The sequence below is a fragment of the Anabrus simplex genome, chromosome 2 (genome assembly GCF_040414725.1).
Source record: "Anabrus simplex isolate iqAnaSimp1 chromosome 2, ASM4041472v1, whole genome shotgun sequence".
Lineage (NCBI taxonomy): Eukaryota > Metazoa > Arthropoda > Insecta > Orthoptera > Tettigoniidae > Anabrus > Anabrus simplex.
The window spans coordinates 463,675,961-463,693,476 of NC_090266.1; positions in this window are offsets into that span (position 1 = coordinate 463,675,961).

Genomic DNA, 17,516 nt, shown 5'->3' on the forward strand with positions numbered 1-17,516 from the left:
AATTTCGGGATTTAGATATGCCCCCAAGCGAGAGCGAAATTATAGCAGCAATATCTCGGCAACTACCTCTTGAAGTGCAGAGGACATTAATTGCAGCTAATGCCAAAACTGCAGCAGAGGCGGAATTGACTTTAAGACAGTTGGACTTAACATCAAGTCATAACCTACCAAAATTAAGCATATTAGGCAGTTTTTAGGACTTTGTCAATTCTTTTCGGACCACTGTAAATCATATACAGACACTGTAGCACCATTGCAGGAGCTTTTGAAAGTGAATAACAGATGGAAATGGGGAGAGGATCAAGACGTGGCTTTTAGAAAGACCAAAGAAATGCTGGCGAAGGCAGTGAAGCTAGGCTATCCTGCATATGACCGTCCTTTCGTAATTCAAAGAGACGCTTCAAATGTGGGCATAGGAGCGGTTCTGTATCAGGAAAATCCAGAGAACGAACCCAGGATCACTTATTTGGCATTCACAAGCAGGAAGTTACGTAACCATGAGTTAAAGTGGACTACAACGGAACTAGAAATGCTGTCTATAGTAGTTGCCCTAGGTCAGTGGAAGAAGTATATTTATGGATTTCCGATCATCATTAGAACGGACCATAAGGCATTAACTTTCATCCTAAAATCCAATGTAGGTAGCGACAGGGTGTACAGATGGTCATTATTTGTACAACAGTTCGATCTGACACTAGAACACTGCCCAGGCAAATTGAACACCGTGGCAGATGCACTCAGTCGAAACCCAGATGAAGTTGAGGCTACTGTAAATTTGGCAATGTTGGGCGAAGAGGACCAAAACATTTTAGACAAATTACCAAGTTTAGGCCAAGAGCAGAAACATTACGGACCAACCAAATTACTGATTGATTATTTTAATAAGGAACTCGAACCCGGCACCCCAGGTTTCATCGAGGCACAAAAGAAGGCATCCCAATATCACTACTTCAATAACCTTTTGCATAAATTTATTGACGAAGAACACACTAAATTTCGTATTGTTGTTCCACCAGTGTTCCAGATGGACTTGATATGGTTAGGGCATCATACCACTGGACACGCGGGTATTGAGAAAGTTACAGCTACGTTACAGGAAACTTTTATTTGGCCAAGGATGAGGCGCATGATTCAACAAGTCTTGCGAACCTGTGACACATGTCAGCGTATCAAACCTAACACTTTCCTATTAAAACAGCAACCAAGAGCTGTATTGCCCACAATGCCTAGGAAACTGTTCGCAATTGACTATTTTGGAGCGTTACCTGCAGGACGTCGTGGCGTGAAATACATTCTAGTATGCATGGATGTATTCTCTAAGTATGTAACTTTGTGCCCAGTACAAAAGGCCAACACGAAATCCGCACTACACCAGATTAAAAATAAGATCATTCCGAGAATGGGTAAGCCAGAAAGCATATTAAGTGATCACGGTCCACAGTTCACATCGCCTGCTTTCAAGAGGGAGCTCGATAGGATGGAGATAAGACATGTGTTGAGTTCAGTAAGACATCCGGAGTCTAACCCGAGCGAACGTGTAATGAGAGAGATAGCAAAGTACTGTCGGATCTTCATACCAAGAGAGCACTGGAAATGGCCAGATGTAGTTCCAATTATTATGGAAAGCATTAATTCTACCAAGCATGAAAGTACCGGACAGATTCCCAGTATTGTTCATCTCAATGAATACCCCCAGCGTCCATGGTACGAGAAAATTCAATGTCCAAATGACCCAAGGCCGTCTGCAGAGTTATGCATACGAGAGACTGCAGAAAAGTTAAAGGCTCAGGCAGACAAGAGGCTACGCAGAAGCAGAAACAAGCGGTTTCATCGACAATTGCGGGTTGATGAGCTTGTACTGGTAAAACGTCCTCAGAGCTCAGATGTGTCAGCGCGCTTCTGTCAGAAGTTTGCTGAGTTGCATATAGGTCCATATAAAGTAACTCAGGTATATGGAAATAATTCCTACAAAGTTTGTAGCTTAGACGGATCTACGGAGAAAGTTTTCAACGCCTCAAACCTCAAGCTTTATTATCCCAGAGGTCAAATTAGAATAGATGACATCCCAGAAGAAGAAGAAGAAGAAGAAGGAGAGATGGCAGAAGATGAGAGTGAAGATGATGGAGAAGAAGAGGAAAACCCAAATGATGAACCTGTGATGATGGATGCAGATGACCCCGAAGAAGACACGGAGAATGTTAACTTCGGGCAGATGGAAAGAGACAATTATTCAGGAGAAGAAGATTATGAAGAGTGTGGTGGTATGCAGCGACGTTTTCACGCGTTACTTGATATCTACTACAACATCCGCCAAGATAATGATAGACTATGGGAAGAGAATACAAATTTGCGAGACGGCAAATAGTACTAAAGGAAAGAGATTGTATACATCCAGATGCTAATAAATAGTCAAATAATACATTAAGAAAAAAAAATAAATACTCCATATTCATTTTTTTCCCTGGGTAAGAGAGGGATGAGCCGTATCCTACCGGCCCATAATAATAACTGGAATATTATTTGACCAAACATGTGAAATTTATTCAGAAAAGTTACAGTCTAATATGTGAAAGCATCGTATCCTAAGGTAGCTGATACCGGATGTTGAGCAAGACAGTGGTTCGCTGGATGTTGCTTCATATTTCCGTATGACCGTGAGAAAGGATAGCGTACCCAAGCGCTGGCAAGGATCGACACGTGTATTAGATGCTGACCAAGCAAGATATTTCAGCCAATGGGAACTTAGGGATTTGGCAAACCTGGAGGCTACACCGCGCCAAATATTAATTCCATGATGACCAACGTGCTCTGTGGAAAAGTTAGTTTCTGTAAGAGATCGGTTTTCCACAGTTTCTGAAGTCAGATATATTTGAAAATGTATTATATAAATTGGTGGAAGAGATTTGCTAGTGTTTGAGCTGTGTTTTGTAAATATATTACAATAAGTATTATGTCATCATACATGACGAACTTTCTGATTGGTGGTTGGTTCAGACACCCGGGAACCCCAACATTATTGGCGTCACCGAAGCCTCCTCAGTAACCCTTAGCTCTGGAGAGCGTCACTCTGCAGTAAAAGTTTGCACAGTGCGGATGTATTAACTTTGTGACTGGCGTTATTTCAGTAATAGTAACTGGTTATCATTGATACTGTAAATTGTGCAGTCGCAATATTTACTGTACTTCAGTAAATGAAATAGTACAATTTTGGCAGAGTTTACTTTCAAGTGATAAAGACGGTGTTCAGTAACCGCTGAGTAACAAGTGTGGTGGAAACGTGCTATTGTTTTACTATTTCGCGACGGGCGCGTATTCGCGTGGAACTTCCGTACCGAACCGTGGGCTGCTTTAAAAACTGTGTTTTTACCCTTAAAGTGAAGTGTGTTATATATATGTGAATCAGTGTGTTAGCTGATCTGGTAAAAGAAAGGGTATCTCGGCTCGCAGCATTAAGCAGTGAAGAGGTTATCAATAATAGTCTTCTGTGTTCCAGTGAATTGTTTTCCAGCAAGATGATGGATACACCTGCAGAGGAAGGAAGTGCATTCCCACATGTTAATGCTGTGATTAACATGGAGTAAACACAAAAGCAGTGGGGATGTAAGCTGCTATCCTGGTTTCCCGAGAGTCACGTAGAATGCAAAGTAAGACGCATGTATTATTTACCGCATGATATGTAAGTTATGTTAAGGTACTAGGGCAGTGTAGATAGAATTTTAATTTTCATATAAAGTAAGCCTGACGGCATGTGTTTGTTTAATTTTGTTACTATGATAGATTCGGATACGAGATTAATGCATGTTTATTTTATTTTCATTTTGCTTTATGAGTAGATGTTTGGGAAAATGAGGGATTGATAGGATCAGTTATTGTTGTAAATATAGTACTTAGTGTAGGATATTCCGAGTTTTCCTTAAATATAGGCTAGAAGGGCTAGATCGACAGGTTCATTTTATATTACGTCAAACACGTATCAATTCATTTTATTTCGGTTATTCAGAGAGACAGGTATAGCTATTTTGCATGATGCATGGTTTTACAGAAGCTGCCAGAAGGAGCTGCAGAACGTCGTTGTTAAATTAAGATCTTTGAAGTTAAGTTGGATTCTGTTTGCCTGATGGTCTGCCAAGGACTCGAACTGCGTCTCATTATGTGGAAAGGCCAGTGGGATTCATGAGGAATAATGAGATAATAATTGCATGCTGAATTATAATGTATTGGTGCAGGCTGATGGTATGCCTGACAAGATAGGGTATTATGCAGATGTGTGTGCCTGCTTAGTGTCTTCTGAGTATATTGTGATCAGAATGGACAGTGTTAATTCCAGACTATTGAGTCTGCTGTTGTTAAATGGCCCAAGCATGCCAAGAAGGAATAAATATACGGGAGTTTCCGTGTAGTTGATGATGGGCGTTATCTCATGGCAAGCTGATTCCTGGCCTATGTTATCGGCATGTGTGAAAGAGACAGTATTTCCTTGTGGCGGCCTTGGGAGACAAAATCCAATCTTTAGCATAGTGGAGTTAAATATTTCTTTACAGCTCGTAATCTACCCGGATGTACATGACGGATGACCGCGCTGTTGAGCGCTTAAACGCAGCAGAAGGAGGCAATGTTGCCCATTGCTTTCTTCATGATATCAAGGATTATTTATATGTTTTTCCCTTACAGGATGGTTTTACCTTATTATTTATGATTGTATACCCTGTCTCGTTGTTTTTAAAGGGAACAGCCCGAGTGCTGAAGTATTGTTGGTTTATCTAGTTCTGTCTAGATCTTTTGTAGTGAACCGGGATTCACATTAGAAGCAGTGTAGCATTTAAGACTTTACTCGATATCCGATGTACATATATGTTTAGTTTGATTATTTGAATTGCTGTAAATATAGTGTAGGATTTGCCCCTAGTATTTTGCATACCTTACATAGTGTCCGGTGCGTCTTAATTATTTTTCTTTCCGTTGTAATTTTTCTTATAATGTAACTTTTATTTTACGGAAATAGTTTGACGACTCTCGGGAGTAACTTAAATTTGAAACCGTATCGTTGGGATGCGATAGTGTGAAACTCCATACGGAAATACCAAATGGCAGTGTTTGCGTACACTTGTTGCCATATAACATAAACATTGGACTATAAGAAGAAATTTAGTCGTGATTTTTATAAATGTTCTTTGTTGAACTTGTTTTTCCTTTAAATGTCAGATTTGTATTATCATTCCATTAACGTTTTTAATTTCGATTTGTTTCTATACTTTGAGATTAATTTTTTACAAATTTTTATTTTTCTTGATTCAATTTATTTTCGTGTGATTTGATCGGGGATATTTATTAATAAATCCATCTTACCCCCTATGATTGTTTCTCATTAGTGTTATACCTCCATTTCCTGTTATTGATTGCTATTTTAGTGTAGAACTTCGACTTTTTATCCTGACCCAATCGACAACCAACCCACACTCTGCCCAACCCCGAGTTAGTCGGATGTTCATACAGGAATGGAGGCATCGTCCTAGAGGGTATTTACCCCTGGGTACGGTACAGTATATTGTCATAGTTAGGATTCCTTGAAAGCAAGGTCTGTTGACGGAGGAATTTGGAGTGATAGGATGTTTACCGTTTCTTTGTGTACACAAAGTCGACTTTGTAAATTTAACAATAAAAACTACAGTTACGTGAAATAACATATTCTTCAAATGCAGAGTTCATCTTGGAAAATTCCAATTTCAACTTTTCTTCTGGAAGTAAGAACCAGCAAAAAATTTACGGTATTTTAAATTCACGGGGAGCACATTTAAAGGCAAGTCTATCCTGATAAAAAGACAATTTATTTCCATTTATGTTTGCCTTAGAAACTGTATCCTTAGTTCGTGAACTTTGGAAAGATTCCCGAGACTTCACTTTGAATACTATTTCCAAACTTTGTCCGACGTGAGTGTGAAAGCAACTCTTGGAAATATTGCACTTAGAAGAGTTCCGGGCATATTGTGTCAGGTAGTTATTTCTTCTTCTAGTTTAGACTCGGCCACTCTCAGCAATGTTAACTCTTAGTATAAAAACTCTTGAAAGAATCTTTCAGACGTATACTGTATATGGATTTGCTTTTGACGTTATCTGCCCAATATCTGGCTTCCATTATCGATGTGTATTTCTTTTCTTGCGGGAGGCTGGTCACAGCCGACACGAAAAAACTGGGTTTGTTTGCAGGAAATACTAAGCAATATTGCCCTTATAACGTCGATAGTAATACTTTGTGACAGCAGCTTTACGGCTTGGATTAATGGAGTGTGTCATAACAAAAATAGTATGCAGGGCTTCATTGTCACTCCGAATCAGCTGCAGTCTATACAGCTTCGAATGTTTGAAGTCGCAATAGTATGATTATCTTATGTACCTGGCAGCATATCAAGAGGGGGTGACGAAGGGAAAAGTCCCAGTGTGACCCATCTGATTTACGTCGAACACCTCTTACAATATGCCAAAGTAGATGGCTATTTCATCCTGTTCGTGAACTGATAGATTAATTATGCAAATGAATTTCATCTTGATATCGCCAGTTTATATATATAACTAGCAAGATACCCGGGATTCGCTACGGATTTAAACTGAAAATTATTATTCAAAGTTTTACATTTTGGAGAGTGCACTATCAGCTAAAACTGTAAAATACGCCCTCATTTCATACGTCAAACGTTATTGGGGGAATGATCATTTATTTTCTTATCTAACACTCATTTGAACACCACACGGAAGAATTTGAATGTTTTAAAGCCTACCTTCTTTAAAATCTGGGGTGAAAAAGCGACCAACCTGTGAAATTTTGATTTTGTACGTCGAATAGTAATGGAGGAATGAATACCTCTTAATGGGTGAATGTTTTTAAATATTTATTAACATCTAGAATACACAAGACCAACCTTCATAAAAAATAAGTTAGTGCCTGAAAGGGTTTAGGAAGAATGGATATATGTGTTTCTGAGGGTCAACCATTATCTAAACGCCTTAGGGGAGAAATATTTTGAAGTGTACTATATTTTACACCTAGGACATAAAAGAACGCCATTCTCGTAACATTACAACCTTGTACGTCAAACAGTTTTGGAGCGATGAATCATTTCGTTTACGGATCTAACCTCATTTAACACTTTATGGTTGGAACGTTAAAAAATATTTCCTATTTCATACCTAGGATTTGGAATTGGAATTTTGTCTTCGTGCGTTAAACCGTTTCGGAGGAAGGAATGAATATATTTGTTTTCGGATCTTAACACCCAATTAACGCTCTGGGTGGTTAAATTTGTTTCAAACTTTCTGTTATTTAACACCTAGGATATCATTTGAGATTTTAACTTCATAATTCAGACGGTCATCTTTTGTCTTTTTGTCATCTTTCCTCACCCTTTAGCAAAACGCCCAGAGGGGTGTATTGTTTTAAGTCCACTCCTTATTTTTATCCTCATAAAAATAATTCAACTCATTTTACACCCCCTTAAGTTGATTCCACCCCTCCTCCCCCGCCAAAAAGTATGTGTGACTTAATTTTTAAACGAGATTCCAAATACCAATGTTCTTGTCCGTAACATCCTTCATGATCGAGATATAAGTATCCTCAAACAAAAAATTCAAATCATTTTTCAATTCATTTATCTCCTCCTCCCCATTAAGAATACGTGTTTCTCTTTAAGAAAAGATTCCAAATACAAATTTTCATGTCTGTGTCATCTTCAGTATTTGAGATATAAATATCTTCATAAGAAGAATTCATCCCATCTTACTGCCATTTTTACAAACCCTACCCCTTAAGTGTTTTTCCGAAACAAAAATACGTGTTACTATATGTTTAAAAGAATCAAAATACTAATTTTCATGTACGTAATAATGGTAAGTTCCTTTTATATACTGTAGATATACTCATTCTAAAAATTCGCCCACTTAAACACTTTCCCTTAAGTGTATTTTCATAAAACAAATTATGCGTGTACCTTTACTTTTACAGGAGCTCCAAATACCAATTTTTACACCTGTAACATCTTCAGTATTTAATATATAAGTAACCTCATAAAAATAATTCAACACTTTCATCAGTTCTTTTCACCCACCCCACTCCCTTAAGTAGATTTTCCGAAGACAAAGAAATACGTGTTTCTTTATTTTTAAAGAAGATTCCAAATACAAATGTTCAAGTCCGTAACATCTTCAGTCTTTGAGACATAGGTAATCCCATAAAAGGAGCTCAACTCACTTTTCAGACATTTTTACAACCCCATTAAGAAAATGTTCCGAAAACAAAAATACGTGTTTTTTTATTTTTAAACGAGATTCCAAATACCAATTTCACGCCTGTAATATCTTCATTTTCGGAGATACCAGTATTCTAATAAAAATAACTCAACCCCTTTTTTAGAAGTTTACTCCCCCCTCCTCATAAGTGTTTTGTTGAAAACAAAAAAAATACACGTTTCTATATTTTTAAAGTAGATTCCAAATACCATTTATCACGTCTGGAATATCTTCAGTTTTGGAGATACTAGCATCCTAATAAAAATAATTCAACACTTTTTCAGTAATTTTACCTCCCCCTTAAGTGTTTTTCTGAAAACAAAAAAATACGTGTTACTTTATTTTTAAAAGAAATTAAAAATACCAATTTTAACATCTGTAACATGTTAAGTTTTTGAGATGTAATACACATTGCTCATTTTTAAAATTCACCCCTTGTAACACTTCCCCTTAAGTGGATTTTCTGAAAACAAATTATGCGTGTTACTTTATTTTACAGGAGATTCCAAATACTAATTTTAACGTCTGTAACATGTTACGTTTTTAGATATATCTTAGATATACTCATTAAAAAATTCACCCCCTTTTTTGACTCCTGTTTACCCCCTCTCAAGATGATTTTTTTAAATACGTATTTCCTTATTTTTAAAGAAGATTTCATATACCAGTTTTCAAGACTGTAACATCTTCAGTTTTTGAGATGTATGCATCCTCATAAAAGGTACTCAACCAAGTTTTCATCTTTTTTCACACCTCTTAAGAGGATTTTCCGAAAACAAAGGAAACATGTTTCCTTATTTTTAAATAAGATTTTAAATACCAATTTTCACGTGTTTAAACTGTCAAGTTTTTGAGATATAGATACACTCATTTTCAAAATTCACCCCCTTTTCACCCGCATAGCAACGGAATATCCTGAAATCCTCCTTTAGCGATCACCTACATTGTAAGATAAATGTATCCTCAAAATTTCGTTTCTTTATATTCAGTAGTTTTGGCTCGGCGGTGATGAATCATTCATTCATTCAGTCAGTCAGTCTTTCAGTCAGTCATTCAGTCGGTCAGTTAGTCAGTCAGGACATGTTATTTTATATGTAGAGATTTACTGAATTTCAATAGTTTGCAGGAGTTGCCCAGCTTAGATATTAACGCGTGTTCACTTTATCCGTCAGGTCAGGAAGTCGAAAAAATTAAGAACTGAATTAACAAAAATTAAGAAGCAAATCTTCAACATCGGGAGGGGAACAAATCTCTGGGGTTCACTCAGCATGCATCAGAAGTGAGTACTAGGTTAATTTCTGGTTTCAAAAGTGACCGGTCATAATGTTTAACTCACAACTCCATTACGCGCCGAGAAAGGAACTGACTTTTAGTTTGCTTTGATATCAAATGACAGAGTAATATTAAATTAAGTGAAAGTTTTTCAAGTTATGTGATTTATTTAATGAATTAATATTAATGGAACACTATCTTCTAAACACCAAATCCAGTACCTTGGAACTTGACATGAACATCTGGGTTCAGAAAACTAAAGTGATATTACCAGGTGTATGCATAATTCTTTTCCGGTTTCACTGAGAGATGGCGTCGATGAATAGTATGCAGAGTATGAATTTGACACTTACGTCAGTTTGTTCGTCTGACATTAATCTACCAAGACACAAAAGTTGAGTCCGTGTGTTGTATCGTCCAGTGATCATGTCGACGTTTGCCCTGAAAAAGAACATTTGCGACATGCATTGCTTTTCTTATTTACTCAAAAGAAGAAGGCTGTGGAAAGCCGTCGTTTGCTGGTAGAAACATGTGGTGAACACGCTCCATTGATTAGATCATGTGAGACATGGTTTTGACAATTTAAACGTGGTGATTTCAATGTGAACAACACTACGCCCTCTGGTAGACCACAAAAGTGAGAAGACGAACAATTGCAGGCGTTCCTGGATGATGACCCAAATCAAACTAAACAGCAATTGGCACAAGCATTAAATGTTTCACAAGAATAAATCAGTAGACATTTACGAGCAATGGGGAAGATCAGTAAACTCTTTAAATGGGTCCCACACGATTTGAATGAACAGCAAATGGAGAATCGCAAGCTACATGTGAAATTCTGCTTCAACGCCAAGAAAGAAAATCATTTCTGTACGGAATTGTGACGGGTGACTAAAAATGGATTTATTTTGAAAATCCGAAGCGGAGAAAATCGTGGCTGTCACCTGGCACTTCGGCAAGAAGACCATGCTTTGTGTTTTGTGGGACCAGAGCAGTATTGTGTATTATGAACTTTTGAAGCCCGGCGAAACCGTTAATGCACAACGCTATTGCCAACAAATGATTAATTTAAATCATGCATTGATCGAAAAACGATCGGAATGCGCCAGAAGACATGGCAAAGTGATTTTTTTACACGACAATGAACCTTCTCATACAGAAAAACCAATGAAACACACCTTGAAATCGCTTGGATGGGACATCCTTCAGCACGCGCCGTATTGCCCCGACCTGGCACCATATATCACATCTTCGCATCAATGAGACAAGCGCTCGCAGAGCAACACTTCAGCGATTTCGAGGAAGTTGGAAAATGGCTCGACGAATGGTTTGCGTCAAACGACAGGCAGTTTTTCTGGCCTGGTATACATAACTGACCTGAAAGATGGGCGAAGTGTGTGGAAGCCGATGGCCAATATTTTAAATAAACAAAAAAGAATTTCCCTTGAAATTGCGTACTTTCTTTCCCACAAAAATGGGAAGAAACTTATGAATACACCTGGTAGTTGTGAAGGAGATCGAATTCTATATATGATTTACAAAACAGGAGTCAGTCGAACGTTTCACCTCCTTAGGATGTGTATTCTACTTGGATAGTAGTGTAGTTAAACAAATCGACCCAAGGTGAAGCAGATATAATGCAATGAAATCACAAATTCTGTGGATGGTATTGGTCAGGAAGTATTGTAGTACTGCTCTGTTATCCAGCAGACGAGAGTATTGGTCAATTCATGGTATCTCATGCTGAAGCTGTGAATAACTCAAGCGATGAAGATTTCGCTTTGTAGCTTCGCATCTACTCTGTTATGTCTTTTGAAGACAGTAATAGAGGAAAGTGCTTGGAAAGGGAAGAAACTGGCTGTGGCCTTACTTAACGTTCAGAACCAGCAATTACCTTGTGTGGAAGTAGGAAACCATTGAAAACAATTCTTCGGTCCTGCGATGTGGAGTTTTTCCCCACTGTCTCCTGAGTGTAAGTTTATAGCTATGTGGCTCGAACCTTGTAGCCAACTCGCTCAGTATGAAGGTGATTGATAGTAAATGAAGATAATGACAATCACGTGAGGTCATACTTAATAATAGTTATAAACTAAATTAGTAATACTCGCAGGCTTATCTGCGATTATGGAAGAGTTTTGTTGACAGGGTAATTTATATTGATTGATGTGAATAGAATAGTGATAAACTAAGCAGACCCCAACGCAGTGTGAGAAAAATGCTAGGAATAATAAGAATAATGATTACTCTCAGGTTGTAATCATTTATAAGTAAGAGGTATAGGAATAAATCAGGTTAGGCCAGTACTAGCAAATAAAACATTATGGAAGCAATTAATTCATTCACGTATTCACGCATTCAGGTATTGCTATGGAAAATATACGTTAAGTTACTTCTCTTTGTGGTCATACGTACTTCATTCATAATACTAACCCAGTGTTCAGATACAATAATTACCCTAGACTCCATTTGATATCAACAAAGACAGAAACATGAAATGAACCCGTGGAGTTTAGTGGCAGATAGGAGTAGAATAAGATATGAAGCTTCCATGGTCTGTTCAATTTCAGTTTTTTTTTTTTTTCGGGTTCGATTGAGTTGTTGTTCGATGCACTGGTTGCAGATTTAACTTTCATCGCGTCATACAGGTTGCAGACTACTTTTTCAAGGCGACTGCTGTCCCCCTACTCGATACGAGGTAATAATGCCGCCTGACAGCTAAAACCAACCTAAATGACTTGAAAATACAGTAGTAAATATGTATTCGAAACTACGGCAACCTGCACGTAAAGTGTATAAAACAGCAACGCGCTCAACATGGAAAAAGTATTTCGTAGTAATTTGACTTAGTTGATTTTATCTGCGTGTGGAGATTGATGACCAAGGATCGAGTAGGTGTACACCAGTCACCTTGTTAAACAATACTAAAATGTATTTAAAACGTCAGCAGCCTGTACATAAAACAACATAGTCCAACCTGGAAGAAGTTTAATGGATGTAGGCTATACTAGTAAAGAAAACATTCCCACTGGAAAATTTCTAAAATTCAGGTATGTGACCGGTATGTAACGGTAAATAAACGTTACACATATGTAAGATGCACTTCTAATTAAGCATTAATTGGAAAATGTCTTGCATATTCTGACGGAACAAAGAAAAGCAATTTCAAATCGTATCCGACGGTTAGAGGATCCATTCGCGATGGTTCGTCACACCCTCAGACATGTTTAATGATAGGTTTAACTGGTTATTTACGTAAGATTAACTGATCTGTTTGTGCAACAAGAAGAACATTCACTGAATGAAATTAACTAATATGCCACAAGGGCACTTCGTGATTTGATAATATTTGTTGATTAAATGTCTGTAATGAATTACCAATAAGTAGTGTGGATAATCCTGTAGTTGCGTAAAATAATATATAAATTATAGGCGTTTTCAGGAGAACACCTGTGAGTACTCTTCATGAAAGATGAATTAATTTTTGAGTATATCCCTGACCAATGATATTCGTAAATATTCGGAATCACACTTCCATGAAGTATTATTTTCTTGTAAGACACATTGTAAGCTCCCAATTTACCCTTCATCATGTCTAGAACCACCGGATTGCCTTATTCTTATTCATATTCTTATTCTTATTCTTAATGACTTTAATAATATTTTTTGATATCTGAAGCCATTTCTTTTGAGTATCGACTCAGTTAATTTATAATTGTTTCTGTTACAGGTTACCATAAGTTTTGTTTTTCAGGTTGTTTATAAATTTATTTATAAAACATTAGTTTTAGCAGACTGAAGAATCTAACAATTATAGATATAATACACCTAATTAAAGTAATTACCAGTGGCATATATCCCACCGAGCAAGTGGGTGTGCGGTGAGGGTCACGTAGGTATAGGCTTGCATTTGGGAAATAGTGGGTTCGAACCCTGTCGTCGGCAGCCCTGATTATGGCTTTTCCATGGTCACCCATTTTCATGAACTGGGACTGTACCTTAAGTAATACCACGGTGACTTCTTTCCTATTCATAATACGTTCCTATCCCATCGGCGCCATAAAACCTGTCAGTGTCGGCGCGACGTAAAGCAAATTGTTAAGAAATATGTCACGATGACAATTTTTACCTACAAAAGAATAACAAATGTTTTATAACTTGTGAGGATACTGTATAGTTAACACAATAGCAAAGGGGTTACATTTATTCAACACTTATTTTGCTACGTGCCAGGTGACTGAACGTGCCAAACATCTTATGAGCTACTTAGCAATGTTAAAATTAATTTTTGAATATGAATATGAACGATACATTTTAATTACTGATATGTTATAACATAAGCCATGATATAACGCTCAAATATTTCGTGTTAATGAAACCTCCACTTAACATGTACTATATGAAAGTTGTGCAGGAAACTGTTATTAAAATAAAAATGGAATGAATATATGGGTGTTTTCTTAATTCATATGCAATTCAATACAATTTACTTTGAATATGAAATAAGTATAATATTTTGAGAATTAAATTTGTAAATTTTAATTTAAAAAACCAAACCAAACCCCATTGCATTACAGCCCTTGAAGGGCCTTGGCCTGCCAAGCGACCTCTGCTCAGCCCGAAGGCCTGCAGATTCCGAGGTGTCGTGTGGTCAGCACGACGAATCCTCTCGCCCGTTTTTCTTGGCTTTCTAGACCGGGGCAGCTATCTCACCGTCAGATAGCTCCTGAATTCTAACCACGTAGGCTGAGTGGACCTCGAACCAGCCCTCAGGTCCAGGTAAAAATCCCTGACCTGACCGGGAATCGAAACCGGGGCCTCCGGGTAAGAGTCAGGCACGCTACCTCTACACCACGGGGCCGGCAAATTTTAATTAGAAAGCTTGAAAAATTACAAATAATCACTTTTTGAATTCCTTATACTGTACCCAAGTGGGAAGGGCCATCCCATCGTGATTTGATACAATTGATATGAATGGATAGGATATTGAAATACTAAAATACATATTGGAAAGCTGGGTCTTGTTGGTGAAATATTACGACAACCGCAAAAATATTCAGACAAACCTGGAGCCAGCGAGATTAAATATACAATAGCAGTGGGCAATAAACACTGCGCAAAGCCTGGCTGGTTAAGATGCTTATCTGGACAGAATATATACGAAATGTCCGCTCCCCTACTTACGTTAGTGGAAATGGGAGAACAGTAACAAAGGCGTCAATTGCTACTAGGAAGTGAAGACAGATATTGCTGGACAAGGCAAATTCGCAATACAACAATACAACTCGGAGGTGTCAAAACAAACTTCTCATGGCCTATGGGCATATTTGTTGTCCGGTTGGCGACGGGAACATTTAAAAGACCCACTTTAGTTATGGCCAATGACGAAACTCTGGATCGGCCGCAGGTGTGCCAGCTTGGAACCATTAATTACGAAATCCGGCTATCTTTCCATTTAATAATAAATAAAATATAGAAACCTCAGAATTTCAAATGGGGGAATTCCAGGAGATCATCCCCATGATGATTGACACTTTGATAAATTAAGGTACCAATTTCTCGGAATTGACCCCAGCTGGATTGCTATTGTTCAGAACGACACCGCGCTAGTAGCGACGCTCATACGCGCGCGGAACATGGAGGACGGAAATCCATTGAAATCTTATTAATCTATGACCGAATTTGGATGACATTACGACGTGTGAGTGTTTATTATCAGACCGTTCTATGGTAAAATTTAGAACATCCAAGTCGGCTTCCAAATACCGATTTAAGAAAACCACCCTCTCTCTCTCTCTATCTCTCTCTTGCGGTTGACCTCTGGTGAACCGGAAGAAGAGGCCAAGCGTGTATGAATGAGACTGACTTGAGCGTTGAGACACACAACAGGTGGACAGAGTTGTAAGTTGAACCTCTGCCGCTACCTGAAAATTTATCCGCGCCGCACTTAAACTGCATATTGTAAATTCAAATACGATCAGTCATATTGGTGATATTAACAGTTCTTTGTTCAGAATAACTTTACGAAGAGTCTTATAACGTAGGAAGTAAGTTAGAATAATGTCAATTATCGGCAGATACCGGTAGCATTTATAAGAAGGCATTGTGCTTAATCTGCAGTTGTAAAGTTTAAGGTGAGACGGGAGACTTCATCATGTGGAGGAAACCGAATCAGCGTAGCGACATTAGAAGGCCTAGATAATATTTCCGGAAGTGTCGTATTTGACAATCGCGGATCACGCCGGGTCGCATTATATTATACTTCGTCGTTAGCATCAAAAGTTCCTAGTGGGGCCAGGAACGAAGAAGAATTAGTAAAGGTGTAAAAGGTCTTAGGCTGCTATGAATCAAAATAATGTATAACCTCTTGTAGAAACGTTAGTTTAAGATGTGTGTTATGTGTAAGCGCACAGGATTAATTTAGCTCCATTTCTTGAAGGCCAACACGATGTTGGAGTAATGTGGATGGAGGCTTGTGGCCCTTCATTTGTCGAATGCAGGAATTCTACACAGTGATGAGTACCAAATTTGATTAATTATGTGGGAATGTTATTGCGTTAAAATGGGGAAATAAGTCGATTAATAATATTTACCAAAGGTAACACACGAACCACTTCTCCGATCCATGATTTATTTAAGATAAGACGGAGGGACATAATTAAATTAAACGTAAATATGGGTTAAATTCATTATTGCTTGCTTATTGTACATAAAGTTAATGTGGGTTACATCATTTAATTGAAGCTTGTTTGTTGTACATACAATTGATTTGGGTTCATTTAATGTGTTCACTGTTTGCTTCGGAGAGTATGATGCTAACCCAGTTTAATTTGTATGAATTTGTCGACCACTTGGTCATTGTTGTACTTTAATATTAGGAATTAGTCATGTTGTTACGATAAATCCGGAGACATTAAAGTACCAGTGTATTTAAATGTGTGGTTTACGTACGGACAGTCGAATTATATAATAACAATAATACCAAAATGCCGAGATTTTGCCGGTTGTTTTTAAATGGATTAAATTATCTGGATTAAAATACGATATTAATATGTAAACAGTGTTAAATGTTGAACCTTATATGGATAAATTAAAAATATGTTTATGAGTTACTAATGATAAATTTCTGATTGGGTTCCAAATTTTGTGTTAATTTTAATTTTAATTAATTAATGAATACTAAATCATGGTCGAAATTTGTTGTAAAAATCGCGGTGCTAATGAATTAAATAACGCTCTAAATTATATTGTGCTAATAGTGGATTGGGACCAAGCAATAATTACGAGTCCATGATTGTTAAAATTTAGGGGAATATAAATAGGCACCCCGACGTACATTCCTGGAGAATAACCTCTAACAAATAATCAAGTGTAAATGGGGAAATGAGGAATAACGTGTAGTTAATGTAAAAACGGGATCGTACTACGTCGTCGATAATCAGTCATGAACTCTGTGAAAGATAATTGAGTAATATTACCCTGGTGTATGAGGTTAGAGAGATATCATATCAGGGGTATTTAGCGAGGAATCTACGAGGAAATATAATGTAACGGAACTACGATGAAATATTAAAATGAATCTACTATGAAATATGAAATGAAACTACGAGAAACACAGAGAATTATTAGTGTCCGGGTACTGGAAAATGATATTATCAGCGGACGTCAGCGGAGTAAGACTGAGTTACAGAGAGTCCGGGATCGCAACCCGTTGTAATACGTACGAGAAGGATAAGCTGCATGTCAAGTTGTTAGTGCATTACGACCCCATAGATCAGAGAGGTTGATGAGCACACGAATAAACGTATGGCGGAATGATAAATGACAGATGAAACGAATGTAAACGGGACCAATAATAATAATAATAATAATAATAATAATAATAATAATAATAATAATAATAATAATAATAATAATAATAATAATAATAATAATAATAATAAATATTGCAGACTCGTAATAATGACCGT